Genomic DNA, 9,958 nt, shown 5'->3' with positions numbered 1-9,958 from the left:
CCAATCGATTTTTATTTATTTGGCAGTTGTGACAGGTTTCCTTTTGCTCGCGCTTCTCAACAATCTCAAGCAAGTATTAGACTCGTTTCATTTACGGAACATTTTTAGTCTCGCTATTTTTATTCCGTCGTCAATAAATTGGCGTCACTTAATTGGCGAATATAGAAAAAAAGATGGAGAAATAAAAACTATTTCTGGCACCCGCTTAATTGTAATCGGAAACGAGGTGAATACGTTTTTGGAATTTTTACCGCCGAGAAAAAAACGACGCTAAATTGTATTTAAGCCACATAAACACCTGAAATAACGGCGTTTTATGGGTGCAAAATTAAAACTCACTTGAATGTGAAATTCATTTAACGGAGAAATAAATGAAAAATACTCACCGTTTTTTGTAGGAAAAGATGTCTTCGAGTCGAGTAAGAAACATTATCGAAAACCCCTTGGCGCACGTCATGAAAGCGCTAATGCAGTTTTTATATATTGAATATTTGGGTTCTCGAATATTCTACTTTTCCACACGACCATGCCGTGTAAGAAATGTATTGGGATCGCTCCAGATTTTTTGACCCAATGAAAATCAGTTTTCGATTATCGAACTATGAAAAACGCAAAATCTGGCGTTATTCTAGGGTGTTAGGATAGGTGCGTGATACCCTGTACGCTGTACGCAAAGAATACGGTGAAAAATTTGCTATGTTTGAAAGTGTAGAACTGAAATGAATCGTGTAGACAAGTTCACCTTACGTATGTAAGACATTTTATTTAGATTAGTAATCGTAACGCATGAATTCCACAGAGATTTTTTGCCTTTTTTTATGAAGATTTGGAAAATAAAAAAGAAATTGATTCAAACAAAGAAAATACTTCGGCCGATGCCTTGATTTGATTCAATGTAGATGAAGAGCTTCGTTCGAGTTGAAAAGAGCCTACGAGCCATACTGTCTATGGTCCATAGACTATGGACTTGTCTCCAACGCATTGTATCTTTTCATTATATGAACTTTTATTTATTTATGAACTATTTGAACTAAATTTATGAATTTATTGAACTAAATTTTTGAACTATTCATTTACCATTGAATTTAATTGGTTAGGATGAATCATTGCGTTGCTTGTTGTTTGGTTTTCGGTTTTTTATTGATTGTTTGCTTGTTAAATTAAACTAGGGATAATATCGAACATGTGTAATACGTAATAAAAGAAATCTACCGAAGTTTTGTCATCAAAATATCGATTAGAGTAGAAAAGTTTTTTTTTTATGAATGAAATGAAATGATGAAATAGCGCAGATGAAGATGAATCATGGAGAACTTCCATAAACAAGAATATTTCATCTTCTGCAAATAAGAACATAAATAAACGATGAAACTGATTGAGACAAAATCATAGTGGAGATGAGCCTGAAGTGAACTTTACTGATGAGAAAAATGTCATTGATCAACCTTAATTAGTCTGAAGGCCGAAGAAAAGGAAATTTCCTCCGTTTTTCAAATTATATGAGATTCTCATTTCTTCTCTGTACAATTTTCAGAATTTACTTTGGGCCGCTGCACGAATTTCTGGAATTTTCATAATTTTTGCATAGATTTTATACAAAATGCAACCAAAAACACTGAAGAAAAAAGTGAGTAACAAAAAAAACTTTTAAAAAATGGTAAAGAAAAATCAATGGTGTCTGCAAACTCATTGAATTTAATGGAAAATGGTGCAAATTGAATATAATCATTTCGCGCGAAATAAAATTTAGTGGCTTCCGTCATTTGCTTCGATATTTTATTGAATTTGTTGGCAGTTGCCTTATCAAATCGATAAATAAAGTAGTGTCATAAGCACAGAAGACACAGAGAAATGCGGAAATAGGAAGAAACCGATGAAGAGTGTTTTTTTTTCACTCAAAACATGTGTGTTTCTTCTTCTCTATCGAATACCGGTCCATTCGCCCGATGCTCTTAACGCATCGCGCATTTTCGATCATTCCACACCTACTGACGCAAATTACTGTATTACCGGGTGAAATTTAGAGAGAAAAAAAAACCCATCCATTTCTACATCGCGCTATGCCACGGTTCAAAACCACACATTCAATCTCCACTCCCGTCAAATTCAAAACGATTACACAGTTCAAAACAAACGGAACGCAAACGAGCTCGCTCGAACTGTAGCACACAGTTCAAAATGAGCAAAGTCATGAAACGAATAATTTCAGTGTGGAAAAAAATGCAGTGACGTGAAACGGCGATTTCCGATGCTGCAAACGTATTTTGTTTTTGTCAGAAACAACATGTCATTTTCATTGATGCGACGCACGCATTTCGAAACGTTATCGAGTTATTCGAACATATTGAATCAAACGATTTAATAATGGGCCTTTCAAGAATCGAACCAATCCGATTACGATTCACATTTATGAAATATATTTATAATTCGGTTTACGCTTGAACATATTTCTTTTTTGCTGTGTTGAGCAATCAACTGGAATGGTACAGAAAATTCGTTGAAGAAGTTTGAACTATATGCGGAAAAAATGAATTTCACAGTCGTTCACAAATGTTTGTTGTTGTTGTTTTTTGGCTTGATACTTCATTTGATTTAAATCTCTCGCCTCTTTTTCGGTAAATGTTGATTTATTTGTATTCGAAAATGTTGATTTATTTGTTTTCGATGATTGATTTCAATCTATGCAATGATACTAATTCATGACCCATAAAACACCTTGTAAACTCTTCAATGGCACACATTTCCGGGATTCGTCTTCAACATGCTGCAAATCTTGATTAAACTCACTATGTGCAGCTAGACGAGAAATTTATTCACAATTCACTCACATTTCATTTAAATTATCGATTGGGACGCTTTTTTCGCTGCTTTCACAACTGTCGTGAAAGACTTCCCGAAAAAAACAAATGTTGAGAGGTAGATAAATGAATTTATGACTAGCTTTTATGTGAAAGGGTGTCTATGGATAAAAAATGGAGAAAAAAAGAGAAAAATGACCGATGCCAAAAATCCGTAACTGTTTTGCTATCAATAGTAACTGTATCTGTTGTGTACAAAATGCACCAGCTGAAATTCACATTCGTTCTTCTAACCGTGTCACAGTTTCAGTGATCTATGCGATCGCATAGAACCTAACCATCCATATTCGATGAATTTTATCAACACTTTTTATCACATCGATTGCTATTTTTTAAGCTATCTATACCCAAGAGAAACGGCCAATATGTTTCACGCTGAAGAATACACCGAATATACACTAGAATATATATTCAATTCGGTGTCCAATAAGCGTGAATATATATTGTAGTGTATTTTCGGCGGATAGAAAGCATTTAAACATATTGGCCGTTTCTCTTGGGTCATTACACTTATCTAAATATATTGAAAAAAGCATTGATCATTAATTTTTATATAAGAATATGTCTCTTTAATAAAAAATACGAATCTGCAAATCAACATGGTTTAAACCCATTCCATTTTTCGAGTAGAAATTTCGCGATTTTTCCTGGGTCTTCTTGTGAATTTTTGGATGTAACTTTTCAACCATTCCCGTATCGACCATTCCATACAAAATCAGACACTTTCTGCATCGAGGTCTACAGAATCGACTGAAACTTTGCACGGGAGTTGGGCAAAAAACTCAGACAGCCAATTTTTCCCCCATGGTCTGCCCAAACCCAACTTCCGTGCAAATTTTCACCCAATTCTGAAGACCTCGATGCAGAAAGTGCCTAATTTCGTATGGAATGGTCGGTGTAAAGATAAAATGATTAACAGTCACTTGGTTTTATGTGATGGTACACAACTAAAACTGGCTAAGTTAATTGAAATCAAGTATTTTGTATGGAGATAATCACGTTTAGTCAGTTAAAATGTCCCAGACTTACTAGATACTTAGTAATAGACTGAAAGAATGACTAAACGTTATTATGTCCATACAAAATACTTGATTTCAATCAACTTAGCCAGTTTCAGTTGTGACTTAGTCAGTCAGAAGATTTCCACACGGGTTTGCAAGGAAAAACTTTGAAAAATCATCCTAGGCTGAAAGCTGAAAGTCGGCTGAAACTCAATAACATCTCTGCAAAATTTCATGAAATTCCCAGTATACCGTTGGCACCTTGGCAAATAATGGGTTAATAAATTAAATCTTAAGACTTTTCATCTGAAATGCATTCTTCCACGTTTCGTCACCGTCACATTCTTTGTGAAAATATTTTTTTTCTTTCAAAAAACCCGAACATTTTAATTACAATCTAGATTAGATTGAATAATCCGCATTAAATTCCATCAAAAGCATTCGTAATCGAAATCATTTTTTAGCATGTGCGATTGAAATTATTCGAAAACACATTTTTCCACATAAAATGTTATCAATTAAAGATTTACCTTATTTCTTCATCAAAACACTCTTTATGTCATTAGTTTGAGTTAGACTAATTGGATAAAATTACTGTTATGGTCCACCTTTGGCATAATTGCTGTATATATGTGGCTGATGCATTCGAAGTAAAAGTTAATGTTTGAAACATTTTGCCGTTTCAAAAAAAAAAAACATCGAACGAGAGGCAATCTAAAACTCTAAATGAGAGACATATTGAATTTAGCCGTTGGCTATGCAATAAAATGCGTCAATAATTGAAAACACCTCGCAATGATCGCACCATCTGGCCGTGCGGCTACTGATATTAAATCACTTTATTACGAATCATTGCTACGGTGAGTTCATGGAATTGAACATTTTAGATTTCAATTGATTGTGCAAACTAAGCTGCATTTCAATTTCAAATACACGGGATGTGGGGATGTGTAATCAAAGCCTATGTTTTGGGAAATGCTATCAAATGGTTATTTAAATGCCGAATGCCCTATTACCTATCCATGTAAAAAAAAATTATGCTATTTGTGTTGGATTCATCAAAATGATTTCAAATCCATCAATTATTTAAATCATAGCGCGGTGCATAGGTCGGATTGAAACGCACCAAGTGTGGTCCGAAGAATGATTCAAAGTTGAAATTTCAAACACATCAGAGAAAAACAGAAGTCGCGGACACTTTGTTTGAAGTAATAAAACGAGACAGTCAAACATAGTATTTTGTAAAATAAGCCGAGTACACGAACCTATAAAATGTATCGTCAAGAGTCAATGAAAAATATATCAGCCTTACTTTAATTAAATCGATCGTAAATGTGGAGTCGTTGTAAATTTGATGTAAAAATGATTGGATAAGGGCAGCGCAGCACATTTGATTGATTTACGGCAGTAAACATGATGTGAGTGAAAGACAGAGAAAGACAGACTCACATAGAGAGAGAGAGAGAGAGAGAGAGAGAGAGAGAGAGAGAAAGAGAGATAGATAAAGAGAGAGACAGTGAGCGAGGGAATAAGATGAAAAGAGACAGAATGGGATATGGGAAGAGTTAAAGAGAGGTCGAAAGCGGAAGAAAAAGAGGAAAAGAGCCAAAAAGAGACAGAAAGAGACAGAGACAGAGACAGAGAGAGAGAGAGAGAGAGAGAGAGAGATTCACAGAGATAGACGAATTGAGCCGCATCAAGTGATGTGCTGCACATGATTTGTGTGTATGAGCGCACATGAGTGACATGCATGACCCAATCGTCTAATAAAAGCGGCAATTTATTTGGAAGTGCGCGATGCAAGTGTGTCTGTCCAATGTCCATACACAGTAGTTGTGTCCATTGCAATCATCTAGTTAAATATGAGCTCGGCCAGCTAGAGTGAAATGTTCAAAAAGAGAGAGAAAGAAAAAAAAAATTAATGCCAATTAAGAGAAAATTGGCTATGCTGCAGTAATGCCATACATGACGTACAATTTTGGGCAATCGAAAAGTGTTTGAGCACGACTAGTGTTTAAATTAAGTTAAAAAAGAAAAGAGTGTTGTAAGTTGGTATTGAGGCATGGTCATTAAAATGAATCAAGCGATTAGTTCGAGACGGAAAAAGAAGAAATGACAAGTTGAGGGCCCCGTATCAACGGGAAAAACTGCAAGCATAAATAACCCAAGTGAGATGATGTACACCACAACTTCCGAGCAGTGTGCGCGCTGTCGGCCGTATTCAGTTTTGCTCTCACACCTGCTCTCGTTTACGATCTTCTGCACTTGCAGTTTATGATGCAAGCAGAGAGCCATCATACATATATAATTTATTTTTTTTTTCATATATTCTTCACTGTTCTTCTTTCTGTCTGTTGCTGCTGCTGTTTTGTTACTTGTTTCAAATGCAACGCTGTTGAGCAAACACACAGCCACGCCAAGCAATTCAACCGTTATGCGAACCAAACGAACGAACGAATTAAACAGGCTGTTTGTACGCGGCACCGTGAGTTGTGCGCCGACTCATCATACTCGATTCCGTCAGTTGTACACTGGATTCGATGGTGTATGGTCGCGCATTCGTATCGTCACAGCAAAAACTCCAAAAGAGAGTCTATCGCGCGCTACTGTTGCCGGTTTCTTCGAACCAGTTCTTCTAGCTTTAGTGCGTGCGTTCGTTCGTTCGTGTGTGTTATTGTTAGTGTTATTATTCTTTTTCCATTATTATTAAAGCTATGCAAACAAAATAGTTCATCCCGTTATCAAACAAAGTGTTGAAACATTCTAAGTGGTGCGCGTGCACACGTTTGCCGTGCAAAAAACTCGCATGTCCACTGTGTGTCCACATGTATATCCCATATAATTCGTGCAAACGGTTGATGAATACGGTTAATTAGAAGAAGAAAACAACAACAGAATTTACACACACACACACTCAAATCAGTTGTTGTGAAACGGCGATAAACTGGAGTAAAGAAAATTGATAACCAAATTTATTTGTCTCTAATGCGTGGAACCAAAATCTTAATTTTATAATTGAATTGGTGTATGGCCGAATCAGCCGGATGATGGTTTTTGAAGAAAAAAAAAACAATGTTCAACAATAGCAACGATTGAAGAGAGAAAGAATTTCATATATGTAGAAAAATGTGGTGTTGCTGTTGTTGTTGGTCGGTGGAGAGATTGAGTTAAATCGTCCGCAGAGAGAGCATCATCGGTCGCTTGTTTTGCGTGAGGGGCCGAGAACAAAAGAACATATTCATTGATCCAATTACGGCTCACCGAACGATGCTGCTGCTGTTCTGTTTTGTGCATCACCACACAGTGTGCTAATAAATTGGAATGCATAAAACATACCAGAACAACGAATGCCAATCATTGTGTGTGTGTGTGTATGCTCTATGTTGGATTCTATCTGCTGCGGCAATAGCGACAGTCGAGTGAGTGAGTTTGTTGTGTGTATGTTTTGATTGCGATCGACAGAAGGTCATTATGCGATCCCATCCAATTGGGATTAATATTCGGTGTCGTTTTTCTCTGTTTTTTTGTTTTGTTTGGTGGGTAACAACAAAAACAGCAACAAAAAAACGTGCTACTGCTGCCCATTATATGCTTTGTCCGGAAGCAATTCATTTTGGCTTTGGATGCATTGATTTCGTATTCGAAACTACGGTCGCATCATTTCACATTGCATTTAGAAATTGTTTCGATTCGTGTCGAATGATCTCGTCGTCATTTCTATTGACTCCCTTGGTGTGTTTTGTGTGTTCAATTCGTCTGTCTTTGTCGTTTGTCGTTCATCGGTCCATCTCATTGTCTTTCGCTCTCTTGTAGCCCAAAACCCACAAAAGTGTTGTGTTGTTGGTTGATCATGCGCAAATTATTTACCTCGCTCTCCTCTCATCTTTCTCGCGCGCCGTTTTCATTTCGTCGAATTTTTCGGCGTGCTTGAGTGACTTGCATTGAAATCGCAGCCGGACCTTTAGTTTGTGTTTATGTTTGCATCTCTTGCGCTCTATCCGCGCCAAGATAGATCCCATTTCGTTCTTATGAGCGCGAGCGCGAGTACGCTCACAAACGACGGCCTCCGTGAAAGTATCTCGACTATTTTCTGTTTTCGATATCTGTTCCGATACTCTCTCGCTCGCTCGCTTGTTCTTGTGTGTGCGCTTCTTCATTTGCTGCTGCTGTCGTCATTGTTATTGTTGTTGTTTTACTTCGCGCATCGTGCGTTTTATTTTGATTTATCCATTCATTCGCTCATTCGTTTGTTTCTCTCTCTCTCTCTCTCTCTCTCTCTATCTATCTCCGGTGTGCTCTATTGTTTATAACAGCCAGCGCAAAGGAGATGAAAAATGTGTGTATCTGCTGCTGTGCTGCGGTTCGGAAAAGAAGAAGACTTTGTGCTAAATAGATCTGCAGCCGTGATATGATGCTGAATGCTGATGCCTCTGTGCTGGATTTTGCTTTTGCTTCTCGCTATTTCTCGTTATTGCTGTTTGCTAATGCTGCTTGATCATCGTTTCAAACACACACACACACACACACACACACACCCATCTCGCAGCTCATTTATGCGCTCGCGCGCTGGAAAAAAAATCCATAATAAGAACACGATCACGCGTATGGAAAAAGTTACACACTGATTTTATTTCTGCTGTTTCTATTGCTGCTGTTGCTGATTTTTTCATTATGCCTTTGTTATTTCGCAAATGAAATATACGCAATTTGTAACGGAGCGCAGAGTATTCGATAAAATGTTCCAATCCTACGAATTTTCAATTGATTTTCACAAATCATCGTGTTCTTTTCGCACATCATACATGCCGATGCGTGTGTGCTTTCGACAAAAATTCGTAATGGTCACTTTTGCATCACGTATCAGCAGCACGCCTGCTGCTATTTCATAAATATCAATTCGAGCAATCTGCGTGTGTTTTTTTCTTCTGCGCTCTTCGCTTTTGATTGGAACAATTTTTCGATTGAACATTTTTATTTTTAAGATTGAATCGAAAAATGCGTAGCGTTTTCATACCTCGAATTGACCATGCAAAACGTATTTTTCTTCTTTTTTTTTCTTTCTTCAATTCAACGCTGAATGGATTGAAATGAGAATTAAATTTTTCATTTGCTTTGGCTATTCAATGGGATTTTCTGCAAGACTTTTCATTCAAAGAGATTTTTCTTTCTTTCGAGAAAAGAGATCTTTCTTTGAAGAGATTGTTTTTCATCTCTCGTCAGATGAACGAAAATCCAAACGATTTGGTTTTTGCTTGGGCCAAATGAAATTTACACGATTTGTCTGCCGTTGTTTGGCATATGTTTTCTTTTGTTCATCCAGAAATATCAATTTTAATAACTGTGCGCCGAGTTTAGTTCCGTTTTACACATACATTTGCCCAAATACTTTCGGATCATAATTCTTTCAACAATGATAATGGTGGCGGCAACGACAGCAACCAAAGCAAATGCGCGCGCGCCACTGCGATAGAGCAATTTTCGAGTGAACAAGCAACAGAAATTAGAGGCAAAACTCAATGAAAACGGACTATGGAAACGGTGTAAAATTAGCTTGTGAATGAGAGAGAATTTCACCCATTGTGTTTCATCTTCACGCCCAATTATTCACCTTTCAACAGCATCAGCCGCAAAGCATCAACAGACAGCAAACGTATCGACACAACAGCACGAGAATCACCAAAAGCAACACAAACACAGCAGCCGAGAGTCTGCACCTTGAACAACAGTTGAAGAAGAGGAGCGAGTTAACGATTGAATGAGTGAGAAATATTTAGCCATATCTAGCCAAAATTGGGAGAACGAAATTGCCAAATTTATAGATAAAATTGCAGAGATTGAACTGATTCATAAGATGTTTGTGTCATTTTCTACAAGTCTTGCGTTTCTTCGGCTCATTTTTGACTTGAGATGACTCATCCAATCATAGTGATCCTGATGGGACAGCAATTACCTTCTATCTGTTTAAGTCGAATAGCTTGAATAAGTCAATTAGCTTGAATAAGTCATAATTATGTACTAGGGTGGAATTACACGAAATTTGTGAGGAATCGGGGACTTCCCCATCGACTTCCCCATCGACTTCCCCATCGACTTCCCCAT

General features: G+C 37.2%; 2 protein-coding genes across 8 annotated transcripts in view; one reads left to right on the top strand and one right to left on the bottom strand.

Moving 5' to 3' along the window:
• Positions 1-9,958, bottom strand: part of LOC129574469 (glucose dehydrogenase [FAD, quinone]-like) — an 81,686-nt gene that overhangs the window by 38,227 nt on the left and 33,501 nt on the right. The window lies entirely within an intron of this gene.
• LOC129574467 (myosin-IIIb-like) overlaps positions 6,398-9,958 on the top strand; it is a 31,510-nt gene continuing 27,949 nt past the window's right edge. For 3 of the 6 annotated variants that reach the window (XM_055456531.1, XM_055456529.1, XM_055456526.1), the window contains exon 1: positions 6,404-6,726. The gene's annotated coding sequence lies outside the window, so the exon portion shown is untranslated. Of the gene's footprint in view, positions 6,727-9,480; positions 9,619-9,958 lie in introns of those variants that run through there. The other 3 variants (XM_055456530.1, XM_055456528.1, XM_055456527.1) reach the window with 3 other exon arrangements.

Source organism: Sitodiplosis mosellana, unplaced genomic scaffold (genome assembly GCF_009176505.1).
Source record: "Sitodiplosis mosellana isolate CC-2019 unplaced genomic scaffold, AAFC_SMos_1.0 Smas_scaffold_6162, whole genome shotgun sequence".
NCBI lineage: Eukaryota > Metazoa > Arthropoda > Insecta > Diptera > Cecidomyiidae > Sitodiplosis > Sitodiplosis mosellana.
Note: the sequence above shows the minus strand (reverse complement) of the source record. Positions and strands in the feature narration are given on the sequence as shown.